At 34.6% G+C, this 21,418-nt stretch overlaps 1 protein-coding gene and 1 long non-coding RNA gene across 3 annotated transcripts in view; one reads left to right on the top strand and one right to left on the bottom strand.

Moving 5' to 3' along the window:
- Positions 1 to 21,418, top strand: part of LOC106639710 (U7 snRNA-associated Sm-like protein LSm10) — a 153,188-nt gene that overhangs the window by 3,697 nt on the left and 128,073 nt on the right. The gene's annotated exons all lie outside the window — the stretch shown is intronic.
- Positions 6,722 to 7,570, bottom strand: LOC149375803 (uncharacterized). Its single transcript, XR_016293612.1, has 3 exons — positions 7,494 to 7,570; positions 6,892 to 6,929; positions 6,722 to 6,748 (listed from the first exon to the last, which is right to left on the bottom strand). It is a non-coding gene; the product is annotated as an uncharacterized LOC149375803 (long non-coding RNA).

Raw genomic sequence — 21,418 nt, 5'->3', positions numbered from 1 at the left:
CTTCCCCGGGTGGCGGATAGGGGCATCCTCTTGTAATAAGAGGTAACGATGGGCAGCTGGGGTGGCTCTCTCTGGTGGTGGTCGGGGGCGTGGATCGGGGGGCGTGTGTGGCGTTGGCGTGTGTATCTGCGGCGATGTGGACGGGGGACTATTGCCCCATGCCTCCATCGGTGTGGATGCATGGGCCGGCTCTGCTTGTGCTCCTTGGTCTTCGCTTTTTGCTGCTTCCGTGGGTGGCACTCCATTGCTTGATGCGGGCCAACAAAAACTAGCACCCGTCGTGTATAGAAGTAAGCGGCGGTTAAAACATTCTTCTCAGATACATGCATCACACACTCTTACTAAACAAACACAGGAACACTTACGGATTGTTCTGGGTTGCGTGTGGCGGGTCCTTTTCCGGGCTTGCGTTGGGGGCCCGGTGACGGGTAAAGCCGGATGATGAGGCCCGGGTAATCCTGGGTAACCACATCTAATATGGCTGTACGCCTCATGAACGAAAAAGACGTGGTGGGCCGACTAATCTAGGCTTACTACCACTGAGGAGGCTATATGGCGGCACCTTAGTGCCTTACGCCAGCCCGTTTTGTTGGGTTGTCTGCGCGGTCTCGGGACTGTACGCCTATCGCTCGTCTCACTGGGATGACCGTTGTGTACCAACAAACACATACATTACACACGAACACCATTTTTACACTTGTTACTCAACGCCAGGGCAGTCTCCGTGGGTAGGACTGAGGGAGAGTGGCGACTCCCGGCCGGCCCGAGCAAGTAGCGGTCTTCTCTGGTGACAGAGAGGGCTGCTGCCCTGATTTTAACCCTTTCCAAATACTTATTTCTAGAAAAAAGGGTAGTGCTGGCCTTCGCGGGTCAGTACGACACTAAAAAAATGCCACAATGAAAAACGTCGATGCAAAACTAGTACCCCAGGCGGTAACCTCTCTGAGGGAATCCGCCGGCAGTTCCGATCCGGTGAAAGCCCGGATGACTGACGCAGGCCCCACGGATTCTGGGGGGGGGGGCCACAAAGACGTATCTCATGGCCAACAGGGACTGCTAAATGTTCCATGGCCTTTCTTTACAGACAAAGGACGACGAGGAAGCCTGTCGAGTATAGGCACTAACGACACCGAGGTTAGCAACGTGTCATTATTTAGCAACCAGACCCAGGAAGAGCTTGCCTCTTTAGAAGAAAGTGCCACTAGGCTGGGAGTAAAGCGACAGCAAGTTGCTGATAAAGTCCAATCAGCAACGAATGACATTACAGAGACGCTACAACTGATTAATGACAAGTACGGCAACACAGCGAACGCTGTTAAAAATGGGCTCAAAGCGGCGCTTAAGCATCTTCAAGAGGCAGAGGTGCTAAGAAAACGCTGGCTTACTGAAGAAGATTTGTACACCAATGCTTGAAAGTCGTCATTTGAATCCCTGCAGTGGAGGGAAAAAAGGCGAGATAATTTCCGACGGCATGTACAGAAACGAACCCTGAACACTGCCTTAAAGGAAATAGAACGAAGCAAGAGAAACCGGAGCCCATCGGAAAGCCCTGAAAAACGCCAGCATACTATGTCTTTAAAGAAAAAGAAGACAGGTAGTGGCAAACAAGAAGAAATTCCCCTGAATGACAAAACAAGCCAGAAGAAAAAAGTGGACGCCACAACATCAGTAGTGGTGAAGATGGCTGGAGGACAGACCTTTGCAACGGTGCTGAAGACGATGAAGGCGAATTTTGACCCCGATAAGACTGACGTGTCAATACAAAGTGTTGTCACTACAAAAAAAGGAGACATACTTATTAAGGCCAAAGGTGTAGAGAATGCTACGGCATTCTCACAGCAAATTGAAAAGTCGGTAGCCGGACAAGGTACTGTCAAAATAAGCAGCAGAAAAGTGACTTTAGAGGTCCGAGACCTGGATGCCATTGTAGAGAAAGATGAGGTCAAAAAGGCTTTTGCTAGGACTTTTGGACTTAAGAGCCAGGAGCCAGAAGTAACTCTCTTAAAGCCAAATGCCAGAGGACAGAGGCTGGCTTTTATCAAGGTGGACGAAACAACTGCCAGACAAGTAAAAGAGGAAGGCAGATCACGAGTTGGCTTTGTAAGCTGCCGAATTCGAAGAAGAATCGAAGTAGCAAGATGTTACAAATGCCTGGGATATGGACACGTCTCGGGCAACTGTAAGGAAGAAAACAGATCCAAGCTTTGCTTCCGGTGTGGAAGCACAAACCACCGGAAGAAAGAGTGCCTAGGTCCAGCACGGTGCTTCCTTTGCCCAACAACGGACAACAAGCACGAAGCAGGCAGCGGAAGCTGCCCTCTATTTAGAAGAGCCTTAAAAGAGGCCAGGGATAAGGCCCAAGCAGGATCAAAATAAGGCAGAAAGGCCTTAAGTTGAAAGACAGGCTTATGTGGACCCACGCTGCACTGGGTACTTCTTACCTATCAGCAAGGGAAAGCTTTAAGCTTATAGTGGTGCTGGCTAAGTAGGCGGCCTACTATGAAGCGCTAGACAAGGTGCTGGTACTCAGGGACCCCGAGTCCTTTTTAGGACTCGAGAGCATCAGCACCTCTAGCAAATGGTGGCGAGCTAGCTCGTTAATGCTGTGAGACGCGATGGTCTCCCTGGTGGCTCCACCCTAATGTAATGCTAACGCGGTCCCGGGGTGGATTAAAAGCCGTGCGGCAAGGGGGGGGGGGTTTAGTTGATATGAGTGGTCTAATGAAAAAAAATCCACCGAGTCCCACACTACCGCTGTCCCTGCTGTGTGCCTCAATGCATTTTCCCTCCCTCCACAAAAAAAAAAAAACTACTACTACTACTACTACTACTACTACTACTACTACTACTACTATTATTAGTATTATTATTATTATTATTATTATTATTATTATTATTATTATTATTATTATTATTATTATGATAGCCTAAGGCTGCGTATACATGGAGTCCTGAACTTCCAGGACTAGCCATAAGCCCGTGTGAGGGCGAGTGAGAAGCAATAACACATACTCTCTTTGTCGCACTTACAGGGGCATAGGGGCTGGTCCTAGAAGTTCAAGACCTCATGTATATATGCACCCTAAGACCCGGGCAAAATTTGAACTATGTTCGAGTTCTATCAGAGATTGTGTTTCAAAAAAATCCCATTAATGAAGAAAAAAAAATATAAACACAAGAGCAATATTGTATTTACTATTATTTAATGTAAAATAAGCGAGATAAAGTAAATATATACTTGTTGGAATCTCTGAGTGACTCTGACTTACTAACTGTTTCATGTTAACATAATAGTTTTTAAATAATATACGACGTTTCATACGATGAATAAACTATATTTCAACAGAAGTTCTTTATAAAACTAGCTATGAAAAGTTTTTATTTGTCCGGATCTTATAAACCTAAGTACTTTAGACTTGGTGAGTGCAGCCTAAGACTCCAAAGTCCAAAAGTTTCCATTTTACGTTTGTGATTGGTTGGAATACAGAAGGCGAAAGAATTCAAACATAAGATGTTGAAAAATATAAAAATAATTTTCAAAGTTGGTATATTAAAAATATAAATTATTCCAACTACCGTAAAAATTACGAAATTTCATTTTTATTAGAAAATCATAAAAAATAAATAAACGAACCGCAGTCGGGGGGATTGATTAGCAAAGCTTTCATGGGCCAGCACTTTCTATTTTTTTTATATTATTCAAAATTTTATCATGTTTTGTTGAATAAATAGCATCAATATGTTAATAATAAGTGATATTTAAAACATTTTTGTAAATATACCTAAATTTTTCTAAGCTTTCAAGACGGTTACTGGTATAGACACGTTTCAACTTGCAAATATCTACAATCTATTGAAAATGCTAATAGCATGTGAAAAATGTAGTATTGCGGTGTAAAGTGATTAGTATTTTGGAAAGTTACTACTATTAGGTGAATATTTGAAAAACTTGACTGAATTGATTAATTAAAAATGCCTGGCCCAAAGCCTGCTGTGCCTCCCGATGAAATTAAAAAAAAATCCTTGAATTTGATATCTTTGATGATACGTGTCGATTAAAAAGCAGAAGTGATAAAGTGTGGAAAGATTTAACTGAACATTTTGAGAAACAAATTACCATTACAAATTTATACCTTATGGTTTATGGAGATAGACATGGTATTAGAAGTTTTTACTTGGAAAATAAAAATCTTATGGTAGAAAATTTAAATAAAAATTCCGAGAAAAAAGAAAAGTCTGTTAAAGACAATCGTAAAATTGAAGAAACGAGTTCATCGGATGAAAAATGTGATAATAGTGATTACCTGGATGTAAAGATTAAATGGAGTTTGATAATCGATGAACGGAAAATTGAATTTTCAGTAAAACTTTCTTCGACTGAGTATGACATTATCAAACCTGTGCCTCAAGTGTATGCCAACCAGAGGGTTGTAGAAGTTTTGAAACGAGGATGGGCAGATGTCATTAGCAAAGTTGTGTATGAAGCCAAAAAATTGCCCTGCTGCTTCAATTTTAAAAACCAAAGAGTAGGAAATACATGTTTTATTTTTTTGGAGGGTTTTTGCAAGGAATGTAAAAACTATTTAGTAGCTAGGTGCTTTCTAAAACCTATCGATGGAGAAGATGTATATTTTCAAATTCTCACCAACGACTCCAAAGGAATATTACATAATAATAAAAGACGCTTAGCAGGTCCAGAGAGAGAAAGAGTAAAAAGTAAATTACAAACAAAAACACCAAGAGAAGTAAGATTAGACGAGGCAGATAATCAAATGTCATATAATGACTGTGCATCTCCGTTTGTGTACGATCTGGAAACTTACCGCAAAGCTGGTCAAGAAGCTAAGTATAAAAGCTTGGGCTTAGTAAGAGGAGAAGATATATTCAAGTCAGTGGATAGACTTAAAACAAAAGATCCAACTTTGAGTGCATACATCAAGAACATTGGATACAATAAAGTCTACGTCACTTACTGGTCTAAAGAACAATTAGAAATCCATAATGATACTTTGGAGCTGCTCGATAACCCACTGTCTTTGGATGCAACTAGCTCTGTAGCCCTCAAAATCACTTTTCCTAGCGGCAAAGTGGTCATATTTTTTTGAGTGTGCTGTGTACGTACATTGGTAAAACCATTGTTCCTCTAACTCAAGTGTTGTCCGAAAAACATAACAGCAACTTCCTTTGCTACTGGCTGAGAGAATGGCAGGCATCCGGTGCCAAGTTACCCAGAAATGTAGTGACAGATATGGGCAAGGCTCTACAACACGGCATCTGTATGGCATTCAACAACATATCATTCAATATGTATAATGAGTATTGTTTATTGATTCTGTTAGGAAATACATACTTGCAGCTAAATACTCAACTGAGAACTGATATAGCCCATCTCATTCATGCAGTTGTAAAATGGTCGTGTCTAAAAAATCACGCTGTATCTAAAGTCAAAGAAATATATAAGAGATGTGTTGGACTCATGTCTGTTGTAGAAAATTTACAAAACTTTACTTTATTTTTAAGCAACATATTTACATTGTGCTATAACATATTTTATAATGATGAGTGTGCAAAAGCGTTTAAGTTTGTAAAAGAAAGACTTCATACTTATCAATTCGATGATGCTGTAAATTGTGATGCCACAAAAAATTCTGAAAACAATTTTAAAGATGACTTTAAATACATTGATGAAAATCATAAAAACAAAAAGGTAAAAACTGTAGTGAATTAATTTATACAAAATATTCGATGTAGTGTGAAATCCTCTGATCATAACAGCAGCTTAGATTATCTGGATCAAGAAAACGTTTACTTTTTACCTGCTTTTGGCGATCACCTGATGATTTTGTGCAAAGAATTTCCGTACTGGACAAATGTGATGAACTCATACTTCGAAAATACAAGAGTCGTTGCCACTTCTGCTAGATCTGAAACATACTTTCAACAGTTCAAAAAGTATATACTTAAAAACAAAACACCAGAAAGATTAGATGTGCTCTTACAAAACATTTTCAAGAAATGAATAAAGAATTTAAAATCATTCGGTCTCAAATAATTAACCATCAAGCTTCCACTGTAGTTACATTGAAAAAAAAGGATACTCCACCAGTGGATACTGATCATTTGTATGCTATTGAGGAATGGAAAAACAAAAATCCAGTTATAAAAAGTGGTGATTCCGAATTAGGTAATAGCAGCGAGCTGATTGATATTGAGAAAAGTGAGAGTATAATTGATTTTAATGAAAAAAGTATTTTATCATCTTCAACTTCTGAGTGTGGCAATATTAATTTAAAAGAGACTGCAAATATGGAGAAGGAGATCGAGACATTAAAGCATGATGGAATTAAGACTGCGTGTAATCCCAATCCAATAAGTGACAATCCGATACATTCAAGAGGTACATACCTTACACCAGAGTTACAACTTTCCTTGCTTTTGCAACGACCAAAAAACTGTGCTAAAAAAATTAAGGCAGTCATTAAAAATGGACAAAATTGTAATGCCAGAAAAGTCTTTAGTAATCCTATCAGATTTATGAATACGTGTCCATTTGACTCACTTACAGAAGTTTTAAGCAATGGTATCTACAAAACCAAGGCTTTTAGATGTTTTATCGAAGACAAGCAGAATAAAATTAAAAGTCTTCAAAATTTGTGCTATCCGACAACGCTGATGAGGTATGCTGTCAATGGGCCGAACGTTGAACTATATACATCTCGAGCTTACTTGTTGTCGTCATTATTCAAAACTGTAAATGGTGAAGTTGACAGTAAATGCAACATAAGTACATTGATTGAAGGATTAATGAGTGGATGCGAAAGTTTTTTGGAAAACGTTCATTGTGCAAAGTGTGGTCACCCAATACAATGAAAAAATTTTTAGTACCCTTACCTAATGGTGAAATTGCTTGGTTTGACAACTACAGCAATCTGGAAAAAAAATTATTAGCACATTTTTGAGAGAGCAAAAAGCTATGTATTCAATGTAATCAAGTGAGAGTTACACTCAATTACAAGCTGGGATCATATTTAATTATTGACACTGAAGTTGCATATCAAAAATCTCTTTGGGCTGAAGATAAATATGGTATTGACACTGCAAACACAACTACAAATTTAAATGTCTTACCAGTGCAACTAAACATTAATGACAATTTATTTGTGCTGACAGGTGTAGTTAGCTACATACAAGATTACGAACATTATGTGGCATTTTGCAGGTCAATACTTGGTTTATGGGAAGAGAGAAATGATCTTTGTAAGGATAGAAAAAAAGTTGACAATTGTAGTGTGAAGATACACTCACTTGTGTATGTTAAGTGTGACTTAGGTTAAAAACTACTTGTAAATATACTTGAACGAATTTGGAGCACATATCTATGTAAATATCATTAATATTAGTTATTTAGTATTAATATGTGTCAATAGTACTACTAAGTAGTATTAAAAGGTGAATGTTATCTTAAGAAAAAAGTGTAGTGTATGCATACTCACCTATTAAAAGTACTACGTAAACAATATTGTTATATGACAGAGTACAAGATTTTTAGTATTACGTATACTGATGCAATTAAGAACGTTATCCGCTACATACTCTTGCACACTTTCACTATGTTTTTTTATTTTTGAAGCTCCTCAGCAAAAAGTAATAAGTATGCGTACAGTACTTTAATACCTAATAAAATAAACAAATTTCTGGTTTTGGAGTCCGCTGAGGAGTTGGAGTGAGGAGGTTAAGGACCGCTCCACACTTGCACCTTCTGAACCATTATTAAAGTGCAATATTAGAATGCAAGATGTTGATCATAATGACTGAAAATTAATATCGAAAAGTTAAATCCACGCAAATATAAAAACGGAGTTTAGTGTTAAATTGCGTTGTTAAGCGATTGAAGTACTAGCCACTGTTCCACTTGCACCTTGCACCACAGGGCGCAGTGTTTACTGTTTTCTCTGACGCATTAAACTTAAGCTACGTTTTCTTTTATTACCTTAATATAATATGCATTATGCACCCAATAAGTTTTGTTCGGTTAAAATCTGCCATTTATTTCTACTTAAAAGTTAAATCTCGCTGTAATGTGAAATAATTTGAAATTATTTCTTTGTTTATATTTTTAATTATAACCAATCGACGGTTTTATTGATAGTAACTGTAAAATAAAAATTTACAAATAAAATTATTCCACTTTAAAGTGTAAAAGCCTTTATTATTTATGCAACACACAACACCATTGAATGTTAAAATGCAAATTTTATGTTAAAATAGTTTTACCTCGAAAACGCATTACGTTGACAAGGGTGGGAAGTTCACGATTTTTTAGGAATGAAATTAGTTTATCTAGCCTGGAAAAACAATGATCATAAAAGGAAAAATTTTTAAAAGCACAATCAGTAATAACAATGTATAATTCTAATCATTTTACATCATGAATCAGAATAAACGGCAAGTAAGCTGAATAGAATCATCAACTAAAAAATTCAGATCCTGGAATATTGTATGCTTTGATATGGTTGAATAACATTTTTTTCATCTTAGTATGCTACTAGGAATAATATAACACGTGTAATTTTTTTTTCCTAGTGGGAAAGCCAAAATAATGTCAGGTATGGAATTTCATATCCGATTTTTTCTTGTAGGAGAAATTCCGTACCTTGATTCCACATTGATGGTCATTAAAAGATATAAAAAAATTAGAGTTGTAGAAGGAAACTTTATTTGATTGATTCCGTATTCATAATCGATGGCTTTTCTTTCATAATAGCAGTATGTGTGTCTAGGACCAGAGTCGAAGGGTAAATCCTGTGATGTTCTGTCACTCGGAATATATTATGAACTGTATTTCAGGTGAGTCAATCCCAGTCATAGTCATTTAACAACTTACAGAGTTTGTTTGCCAACAACATGAATTGATACAATCTGTCAGGAAATTGAGATTAATTAAATGCACATCCTAGTTAGCCAAATAACAATTTTTATTAGATAATCAAGCAAACCTTTGAAAAACAACCTGACTGGATCAGCCGGAAAATAAAATTTGTGCATAATTTTAGTAATTTGTTTTGTATTCAAATATCAGTTCTGGTCCGTCATTAAATTTCCACCACGAATCAGGCCCCATCCAATAAGATGCCAGATTTTTTTTACGTCTTATGGATGAGAGTAACTTATTTTATCCATTCGGTACCTACAAAATAATTTCAACTTTTTTCAAAAAAATTATACTTAGTAGCTACTACACGTCCACCTATAGGTACTAAATAGTTCTAGGTCAACCAGAATTACCTCATTCTTGGACAATTTAGGAAATCTTGACCCTTAGCATCTTTACATCAAGCAAATTCACCTACCTAACAATGACACTACTAGTAACAACAAACTGTAGCTCGTCCTGTTCAGCTAAAAATCAAATGATACGCAAGCAGATGGGTCTGCATCTGCTGGTTAACTTTCTCACCCAGCGCTGCCTTTTGACACAAGACCTGATCTTGATCTCCATGCCGACATTTAGCATACCCTTCAAAGTATTTTTACCAGCTATATGAGTAAATGAGTACATCAAATTTGAGGTAGTCAACTTTGCAACCTAGCTTCATGGTTAATGTAAAGTATATGTGTAAAATATGCAGAATGTATCAATGCCATGAAGCAGACAGAGCAGACTGCACCACTTTTCTTGTACATATATATGTATGAAATTTGTATTTCTATTTGAACTGTTCAAATTGAGCATGTGCTTTTTTTACAAATTCCTAATTGATAAGTAAGTCCTTATTATATATAAAATACGAAAGCAGAGAGTAAAAGTGCATGAATGTTTTATGTTTGTTTGAGAATTTTTTAAACTTTCCCACCCAAGGCTTGACGCCCTCTATAAGCGATGTCAACAGCTGGACATGCGCAGTGCATGAGTACTCGTAGCTACAATACGGATTATTCCTATTAATTGATTTATTCATTAAATAAGGTTGTGCAGATAGAAATTTTGATTGTGCAATTAAGTTCGGATAATGTGCAGTTTATTAAGACTGTGTGCAGTTGCAAATATGCCTTTGTTGCCGAGATATCACTATCCAACTGCGTTCTGCGAATCGCAAATATTTTTTTATTTTTTTATGCAAAATTGAGGCATGTGCAGATCCAATTATTTGCATAAATGAAATGTGCAGATAAAAACACGTTGCCTAGTATTTTTTTTATTGCATAAGTCGATAATTTGCGTTCTAGCTTCCAGGTGGTACGCAGTAGCGCTAAGGTTCAGGCGCTGGTAGCACTACACATACAACACACACGTAAGGCGCAATATATAAAATAAAAGTATAAGTTCCAGCGGTGCTGAAAGAATGACTGGTCACGGTACCAGCGCCTACTTCAAATACATTAAATAACCCAATGAATTCCAGTTGCTGTTAAAATTAATTTTATTGCTTTATAAACTGAATAGAATATTCTAATAATTATTTATGGCAATGTTTAAGGTATGTAAATCACAAAAAAATCATAACTAAAGTAGAGTCTCTTGATTATTAAAATTAATAATACCTAATATTGCTTGAGGGGTATAACATTTGCTTACATACTCTTCTGACCATTAATAATTTAATTTTAAAGTCACCTGATTGTAATAATAGAAATAATCATGTCAAATTTCTTAATGTGGCGCAGGACAATCGGTACATCATATTTTACTGCATTACCCAATAGTATCTCTTTTATCGACATCCGTATTATATATAGTGGATACCTACAGGTAAGTCAGATATTTCAACCATCGACGAAATGAGGATGTAAACAAACGACTATAAGTTTGCAAACATTCAGGTTGATGAAGTTGTCATCATTTATGTACCAAGAATATTAACTTAAGTTTTAAATACACGTTTATTTAATTGAATAAAATAAGCACTTCACCATACATTTTATCATGATGAGTTTCTGTTACTAGGTTTAATTTTTAAACGTGAAACAAAATTACCTCAACTCTCTATGAAATGCGTTTTAGTCATTTTGTTTCGACTGCTGTATCGTTTTGTTTGAGTACATAGTTAAGAGCCTGCATAAAAAAGTTGTTCTTTCTTCGAATTATTTGAAAATTATGTTTTTTACTCCAAATTTTCTAAAAAGGATTGTTAGTATTTTATTTTTTACAGCAATTTTCAAAGTCACTTTTTCAAATATGCATTAGGTATCATATTGTTTAAAGCTTACAGTTCACAATTAAGCTTCAATTACTCATTACTTCTGAATGAAACTACTAATGATTTATATTAATTAGTATATAAAAAACATTGAGGTGTCTAAGTATATATATTGTTGTAAATTGGAGTGGCTATACTTTTTTATGTTTAATAAATATTTCTACTACTTAAATTTGCAAAAACTAATAAATTATCTTTTTTATTAATCAAAATACAGCAGTAAATCGTATAGGTTTTCTGTACTTGCAGTCGGAATTAAAAATTATCTACATATAAATATTTTAAAGCCATACTGATGATAATATTACTAATTTGATTCCTTTTGGAAGGTATTCCACTCACATCCCAGTCTTAAAGAGATACTTTCTGGAGATAGTTTAGCAGCGGTTCCTGAAATCATGAGGAGACAATTTAAAATGAAGTTTCTTTTACCATAGAGTAAAGTAGTTGCACAGCTATTGTATTTACTGAGATTATTGAGTTGCTATACATTTTTGTTAGTACTCTGATAATACCATTAGTCTCTTATACCAGAGCTATCAACAAAAAAATCAATTAAAAAAAGTGGTTCAAAACCAAAACGTGTGTACTAGTGAAACCACTTAAGTGTATATCTTGTGACAAATCTTTGTTTTTTTGATTTATGCACATCTTAACACAAATCTATAAATTTATTAGAAATACTACAGAAATATTCTAAAAGGAGACGTCCTATTACTCTTTCCTACTTTCGAATTCCACACTTATTTAGTTTATAAGGTGTTCAAAGGTATTTTACTACAAATGTAAGTGTATTTAAAAAATTGTAATGAAAAATTACAAATAATTTTAAGATGGTTCAGTATTTATTGGATGGTACTTAATTATGTGAACTGTTGACATATTATAACAAAGAAGACCACTTCATACAAAGATATCCCACCTGAAAAAAGGAAGACGGAATTTCATGTGTAATAACTTTAGACAAGCCATATGGCATTACATTTGGTTTTACATATGGCAGTACATGAGGGGTTTTGGCTTGGTGATGCTATGTTTAATTTCAGTAGAAAAAACAGATGAAATTACAAATTTAAAAAAAAATGTTATATAGAAATAACTCCAGATTATTGTAATGCGTTTTTTCCTGCACATTACTAGTATTACCATCGGGATAATAACTCCAAAACAAGAGAATTCAGATGATTTTTCTTCAATATGAAAGAAAAATCGTATTTTTATTTTTATTCCTGAAATGGTAATTGAATCCTACTGTTTTGGAGATATCATCTGGATAGTAACACTGTGAATCGTAAATAACGCGTTACAATATTCTGCAGCTATGTCTAGATGACAAATGATTTTTCATCTTTATAATTTGTAATACTATCTGTTTTCCCTTATGGAGTTACATATGGCTTCACTCAGCCAAAACCTCTTATGTAATGCCATATGGCTTTTCTGAAGTTATTACAGAAGTAATAACCTGAAAGCAATAACCTGATTCTGAAGTTATTACTCATGGAATTCTGTCTACCTTTTTTCAGGTGGGGTGTTTACGAGTTTAGGAAATTCATTTTTAATTTCGCACATTTTATGCACATGTATTATTGAATATAAAAATGAACTCTAAATATAAAAAAAACATCTTGTTTTTAAAAAATTATTATTTTTAACGACCACTTCGAATTTCTTTCTAAACAATAATTTCCCCTAATTAAAGGTAAAACATCCAAACATTTACTCCATAGTCGTATAATCAACAATAAGACTGAACACAAAATGATGATTAGAGCTTGACTTTATTAGTTGTAAAATCACGCTCTAATCACCATTTTGCGTTCAGTCTTAATTTTAATAATTTCCCCTATTGATTGTAAATGAAATCTTTCAAGAAACAAAATAAGTTTCAAGAAATTGGAGTAAAATAAACAACAAGAATAGTTGCTGAATTTCATCGAATTTATCTCCACAGTTAACAACATGCAAAATTGAAAAAAAAGTAACAAATAAATAAATTTATTTGATATAATGTATTATGACTTTCATAGGTGTGGAATCGATTTCTCTGCTATTACATATCAACTATTGAGTCACTAAATTATTCTTGAAATAGACACTATGCAGAGATCCTAAGCCCCGTACATACATACGAGTTTGTTAATCTTCAGGAAAGCAACGACATACTCAAGGATTTGATATAATTCCAGTATTTATATATACAGTTAAAAGATATGTGCTTTTTCAAACATGTTTTGACATGCGTATATAGTTATTTTAGACGTATCCAAGTAAATTTGTATTTGCATTTAAAATATTTCAAATTTCCTCCACGATAACAAAATACTCGTGGTAAAAGCTCGTCGATTTATCGTAGGTGTGTTTCATCATCTCTAGTTTACCCGAGGACGAAGGTACAAAACTCATTTCCGACAATTCCGTATTTTTATAGACTCGCATTTAATTTGTTGCAGCTGTACACAAAAAGTATTTTGTTATTGATTGTATGGCTTACAGTGTAAAATAAAGTTTCGTAAAAAAATCGCATTCACTGTTCCCCAGGAATTTCAACAAATACATATTAAAAATGTGAAGCAGAAAACATGACGTTTTCCATTTTTAAATAATACATCACAATTTTATGAAACTTTAATGCTGCTTTGCCAGACTTTGTCGCACGTAAAAGCATTAATTAAAAAAAAACATGGTAAAAAATTATAAACGTCTCGTTAGTATGATTAAACTAATAAAATAAATATATTGATAATGATATTCGTAAGCCAATTATCGGAACTCTTATTTATTAGAGATTTACGCAATTGTTACGTAGAGCCGAAAAAATTATTTCTTTTTTAAAATCAATTTGTCATAAGGAGAATTAATTTGACGTTCAAGATATTAATAAAAATATTACTATTAACATAATAATTATTCCGTATGAACTCTAATCCTGAAGTTGTAGCAGTTTTCGATAAAGAAAAAAAGGTAAAAATAAACAACTATAATAATACAAATATATTTGTACTATATGCTAGTAAAACATTGTCTTAGTGCAAATATAATAATTTTCATGTGTCTATATAATAGTACATTACGTACTAAGCGAAGAAAGTACGGCATTCCCTCCCGTATGTGAGTTGCATCCCGCGCCCAAGGCGAGGGAGGCAATTTCCTCGCAGAGGATGCCAAAATACTTTTCCAAATAAGCAGTAAATGCGTTTTTTTACCTGGGAGAAATGTTGCACTGTGCTCCCTGAAAACAGGGAACAAAGACGTACTTTCGGCGGGGGTATGAGAAAATAGTAGTTTTCCTACCTCGTGCGTCTTTGAGAGGCTGGTGTGCCCTCGGTAAGAAAAATAGCATTTGCCATATCAGCGCCATCATTATCAGCGCCATATTTGCTTCGCAGGTCTCTCAGGATACAAAATAGCCCCGGAGACGACGGCACTTACCAGACGAAAACTACCGTTTCATCATGTTTTTCAAGTAGGGCGTCGAAATGATATTTCATTACTCATCTACATTTTAATAGAATAAATGTGTGGTGTGGAAAACTTATATTAAAATTTTTTATTAAGGTAAACTTTTCACTATGTATAATAGCAACATAAAAAATTATATGTATACTTCAAAACTTTTTCCATTTTTTCAAAATTATTTGCCGCTCCTTAACGATCACGTCTCTGTTGAATAAAACACGTGGTTTTAACACACGCTAAGTTCCTGTAGCAAAACCATTTAAGGTACAGGGCTCATCTATGACGCAGTTTTTCAGGTATATCTTCAGCTTTGAAGTTATTTACTTTTTTTGTTAAAAAACACATACATAAGTTTTAAGCAAAATAATTAAATCAACGCCATGTCCGTACTATAAAACAGTATATTTAAAGGATGTACGTATAGTGTCTCATGCGCCATGTCCCTTTTTATGAGACACTCAATAATCATGTAAATAGAGGTTTACTATAAATATAATATGAAAAATGTATCCCTTGCAATAGCGTGTAGGTAATGAACAAATACATAAGTATGTATGATGTTTCTACTTCATACATTATTAAAAGATGAGGAAATTATCATGCCAGAGAAAATGCATGGTTTTATATTTACATATAATACTTTCAAACAGTCTAACCTCAAATATTTTTTAACAGGATACACATTGCATTTCTATCTTGTGGTAATTTGAGGTTAGATTGTCACTGCATTGATTCTGCATTTTTATCAAATTTGTATACGTTTTCCATTATGCGATAGCTACAGAATAGTGTCCCCCCATGACAATACACTGAAATCATATCCAATACATACGGATATCTGCATAGAAAATGTACCCTTCATGGGACACGCTTATTTTTAATAATTACTTATACTTATTAACACAGTACAAAATTTATGACATTGAACAAGCTATAAACGTTATTTATAACTTTTTTTTTGTGTTGTAAAACATCTTGCATTTAATGAAATCAATTAATCTTTGCGAGATATATCTACCTATACATTATTATATGCTCTGTAGCTAAATTTTTTTGCTTATCACTTTTGTTAAATACATTTTTTTTTTCTAGTTGTTGGATATACTTAATTTCATAGTGATTTTTATTCATGTTAACACCAAGCTTTATAAAACCATTTGAAAAAAAAATTGTTTATAATTATTTCTAAAATCTCGTTTTTATGAATGTGTCTCATAAGCAACGAACATTAGGTCTCATAGATGAGCCTACTTTTTTGTCTAAAATTACCACATTGCTTTTTATACGGTAAAACTACATGATTTTTTTTTCGGTATAGGTAAAATGTAAAATAGTTTGTAGAACACTTTCAAGAAATTGAAAATGCTGCATTACAGAAAAAATATTATAAACACATCATACGCAATACTCTTCGTGTTATTTTTAAAATATAGTTCAATTTTTCTTTTATTAATCTGTATTGCCATCTATACGTATCGCTTTATCTTGTACACAAATAAATCTGGATAGGTTCATACGAGAAGTAATTTGCTTTTAACTTACCACAAAACAATTTTCCGCAAATTGTAGTAAATATAAACCACAATCATATCCGTTATGTTGTTGTGGAACATCCATTAAGATTACTCTCATGGTTTTATTGCTAAAAATAATACTAGAGTTATCGATGCTCTGGTTTAAATATCGATATATAACTGTTGGAACATCATCCACACCATAATCTCCCATAGAATTGAATACAAGAATGCATGGCCTGAAAATTTAATAAAAATAAAATACATGAATATCTTGATTTTTTAGTACTTAGACCATAGCCGTTTTTGTTTTAAAACATACAGAAATTGAAAAAAATTTGGAAGTGAGTATGTGCGGAATTTCGCCTATAGCCGCATTTGGAGCTCGACAGCCTTTCACCACTAGACTGGAAGCTCTTGCTTTTTGCAATCAATTTTTTTTATACTTCCAGTAGGTCAAATGATACTTCATTGTAGGATGGTGCAAAGCAACATCTTTGTATGTTGTACAATTTTTTTTTGTCCACGCCGTGTTTGCATTCAAAAGTTGCATTTTACATTATTAAAAATATATTGCAGTTTTATTTTTACTAATAATTTATATTCCACATAAAAAATGTTGTTTCTCGTAATTAATTTCACGATGAACAATTTAATTTTTTTTTGTTCATAAATGTTTATAAATGCAAGGATGAATTCAAAAAAATCGCACTTTTTTTATAAATTGTTCAATAAATGAATGAAGCCGATATCTGTATGAATCAAAACTATTATTCCAATAAAGCTGAGAAAAGTCATGAAGCTGAAGCTAGCCGCTGAAGTGTGTGGAAAAGTCTGTAAAAAAGACGATTTCTGAATTAGATTTTAAAGGTTCTAGTACGCTTTGGCCTTTCCGATAGTATGTCCGATCACAACACAAGTCATAAGATTATATTCTGGAAGTTAAACAATACGAATTCTCTATAAAATAGCAGCGAATGCTGATTAAATATACGATTTCAGGTAGTAAAATGTGCGTATGTTGTATTTAATTATGCAAAGCATCAAAATAATAATGGAGAGGTCCTACGGGGCTTTTTTCTTTCTTCCTTGATACACAACACGGACTACTTCTTTTCATTAAAGCACAAAACTTATAAACAATGCTTTGTTTATAATAAAGCTGTCAAAATGACGAGAAACTGAGATTTTCTCGAAGAAAATCGATCTTACCAAGCCTCAAATTAATAATCAAGAGGTCTAATGGGGCTTGTATTCTTTCTTTCTCGATACACTACATGGCTTACTTATTTTTATTAAGGCACAAAACTTGTAAAATTTTAAATTTCCTTCGAGAAAATTTTAGTTTTTCATAATGTTGTCAGCTTTATTATAAATAAAGCATTGTTTATAAGTATTGTGCTTTAATGAAAATAAGTAGTCCGTGTTGTGTATCAAGGAAGGAAGAAAAAAGCCCCGTAGGACCTCTTCATTATTATTTTGATGCTTTGCATAATTAAATACAACATATGCACATTTTACTATCTGAAATCGTATATTTAATCAACATTTGCTGCTATTTTATAATGAATTTGTATTGTTTAACTTCCACAATATAATTTTATGACTTGTGTTATGATCGGACATACTATCGGAAAGGCCAAAGCGTACTAGAACCTTTAAAATCTAATTCAGAAATCGGCTTTTTAACAGACCTTTCCATATAGTTATGTGGCTAGCTTCAGCTTCATAGAAAATTTTGCACAAGAATGAATGAATTTTTTCAGATTTTTCTAACTTTGTCGGTCAAATTATGCATCGAATACCGGTCTAAAATAAGCTTTAATCTTAAAAACATCACCATCAAAAGATATAAACTTTGATTTAATGATTTTTCTAACAGATTATAAAATTATCCAAGACATTTTTTAGTATAATTTAACTCTATTACTTTAAAAACCATGTCTTAGTTATCAATGCGTAAAAAAATATATTTTCCGACCTCGGGTGTTTTTGAGGATCAGGTATGCCCTCGGTAGGAAAAATAGGATTCGCCACATAAGTGCCATCGCTCCGCGGCTACTTTACGTCCCTCAGGCCACAAAATAGCCCCGGAGACAATGGCACTTATTCGACGAAAACTACTATTAAAGGATATAAAGAGGTGTAGCCCAGTAATTAATATTTTAATAAACTTATGTCTTTCCGTTGCAAAACAATTGACTACGTACGATTCAGTTTGGTCGATATTTCTTTGCGTGTCTATACGGCGCCGTTTCAAGGGAGAACTGTAATTCTGTTCGTTACTGCAAGCTTTAACCAAACTCGGTAAGCATACCACGACCAAAAAACAATGATACCTAAAAATGAATAATATTAGAACACGAGCTTCGAAAGACGTTACGTTATCTTATTTTTACCTGTTATTTATAGGTATGAAAAAAAAATCTTTTGCAAATATATCCACCTATGTAACCAATTTTTTTATGTCTCCAGCAGGATCTGCATATTTCCGTTTAATACTTTCATAAAAAAATGACACGACAATTTGACTCTTATGCCTGTCACTGTCACTAAATATTACGTTATAAATGAAACGTAAATAGAAGTATATTATATAGTGTCGTTAATAAAATGCGTTTCGTTTAAACATCCAAGATCAGCGATGTGTATAGGTATTCCCCTGTTGGGAGTTTCGGGATATACAAGTATCCTAAAATAGATTCAACTTTAATGTTTTAAAATTTTTTTTTAATGTTAGTAATAGGGGTGTGTCGTACATGTCGTTCAATCCGTATTTTTCAAAAAATTTTTTTGTCAATTCTTCAACAGAATTGGAGGAAAATTTTTTACTTTGCACTTGATGGTCTGCAGCCGTATTCTATAAGAATCCAATAACATACAATAATTATATTTCATATACGAATAACTATACGTGCACGGAGAGATCTCTAGTACTACGGTAGTATGTATAACCACATGCAACAGTAGTATAGTGCGTCGTATACGACTGTAGCGCCCGCGCGCCACAACGAAAGTATGTGGCTTCTGCTACCGTAGTATACAGGCCTCCGTGCAACTGTAGTGCGTGAACTATACTACCGTTGCTTCTGCCTTATACTACAGTTGCAACGCTGATATACTGAATTGGTATATTACCCCGCTTACCAACTTTGCTCGGGAGCCATACCAAATCGGTATTGACCCCAAGCAAATGTGCACACACACATAAGTGTATATATATGTATATGTACGTCGTTTGATGCGGCGGCGGCGGCGCTGCACTATACATATATATCTATAACCTCGTGTTTGCCGCTCGTTGGGATGTATATTGTGACGTGACGAGTCACCGTCACAGTCAGAATACCGGTTTTGTGATAGCAGACAGGAGGAGAAGCGGTACAGTGCGCACTACCCCTACCTTATCCCAAACCCATACATAGGTATCCATCCCTACTATGGGCAACACAACCGATTCCCGACTGTGGGTAACACCTGGTGTGTGTGTGTGTGTAACAACGCAACACACACCTGTGTAAGTGGCTGAGGTGCCAAGGCAGCACGGATCAGCAGGCCGGGAGGAGAGACACTCTCTCTCTTGTCTGCTCACCGTAGAGTCGTACTCTGATATACGTCGGTTGAGTTTTGCGTAAGCTAGTGAGGCGAGCTCGGTATCAGGTGACAACAGGAGACGCAGCCACGGCTACCTGTTGATGACCCGACCGGTTGCAGGCGTATACACGCGGCTTCTGCTGGGACTCGTGCCATCCGAGTGCTGATACCTGCCAGACGGATCTCCCAGTGCCCGTGGTCAAGTTGCGGTGTACCTCGCCATAGGAGTGTTAACGGTAGGCCTGTGTCCCTTAATCCTGTCCCTACCGTGAGAGCACTGTGCCGAACAGCAACTGCCGGACCCACAGGGCCGAGTTGTTAGTTGATAGGTCTTGTCGGATGGCTGGACGTTGACATTCTTTTGTATGTCATACATAGTCATTGTCAGAATAAACGCATTATCTTTGTATATAAATAGATGTGTTTTCCTTAATTGTAGGTGTTTGAATGCCAGCTATCCACCTATCCTACTGGCCCTTAAGGATAATTATTAATAAATATTAGATGTACAGCGTCTTGCTGCTGACTGCAAGGCGAGCAAGACTCGACACATCACAATATATATATATATATATATATATATATATATATATATACAATATAATATTTTCTCGAGCTTCATACAGTATAGCATACTACCGTACACCGGATGGGATCTAATAAACGCATATATATGCGCTGCTGAAAATAATGTATACAATAGGTAATTTTATCCGAAATGAAATAGTAATTAACTACACATACATCGTTTTCAACAGCTCTACGCATTCTAAAATAGCCCTCAATAGTATATTGCAAAAATAAGGTTCATGCTGATAGCCTCTGTTTCGCAAAAAAGAACTCGTATTGTATTAGGCAAATGAATAAAAGATAATCATAAAGAAAAACATGTATTTTAACAATAAATCATTTGAAAATTATTTTTATTTACAAATAGCAACGTATATATTTTAACTATTTATTTTTGTCAATTACAATGAAATTAATCTCGTACAAATAGCAGTACGTATTTTGCAATCATTTGTTTTCGTCAATCACAATCTAATGAATCTCATACAAATAGCAATGTGTATTTTTCAACAAGTTGTTTTCGTCAATCCCAATAAAATGATTCTTATACCGTATAAGTACTTATAATCACTGTAAGGTAACTAAAAAAATTTTGTAATTGTTTCAGTACAAGCCTAATATTTAAATCAATTAAAAGCTCGAGCTTACAGATATAACATAATTATTGAAACATAAAATATTCCTATCTTAAAAATTAAAGCACAGTTTTTTAAATTATTCGTTTACACATTGTATCTCGTCATAATTATTTCTTCGTCACCTTTTATAATATACTGACGAGGTAGTAAAATCGGTACCGTGGATGCGTCCGCTAAAATTCGAGTGGACGTTGATTGAACGCAGTAGGCATGATAATATTTATCAAAATAAAGTGTTTTAAACGGTAATACTGCAATCATCAATTTTTCTTGATAAAATAGATCCGTAATTTTACCGAAATGCGGTTCTACGCCAGATGTACTTATAATCATAAAAGTTCCTGAATTAAATTCTTTACCCAAAATTTGTACGCTTTTCAGAGAAAAATCGGGATGTTCATATTTAAATGTGGGCTATATTTTCTAAACTCTTCGCCGGCATTAT

The sequence above is a fragment of the Copidosoma floridanum genome, unplaced genomic scaffold, assembly GCF_036245765.1.
Source record: "Copidosoma floridanum isolate Cflo_tuat_1 unplaced genomic scaffold, Cflo_Japanese_pri ptg000004l, whole genome shotgun sequence".
Taxonomy (NCBI): domain Eukaryota; kingdom Metazoa; phylum Arthropoda; class Insecta; order Hymenoptera; family Encyrtidae; genus Copidosoma; species Copidosoma floridanum.
This window is presented reverse-complemented; position numbering and strand designations above follow the sequence as displayed.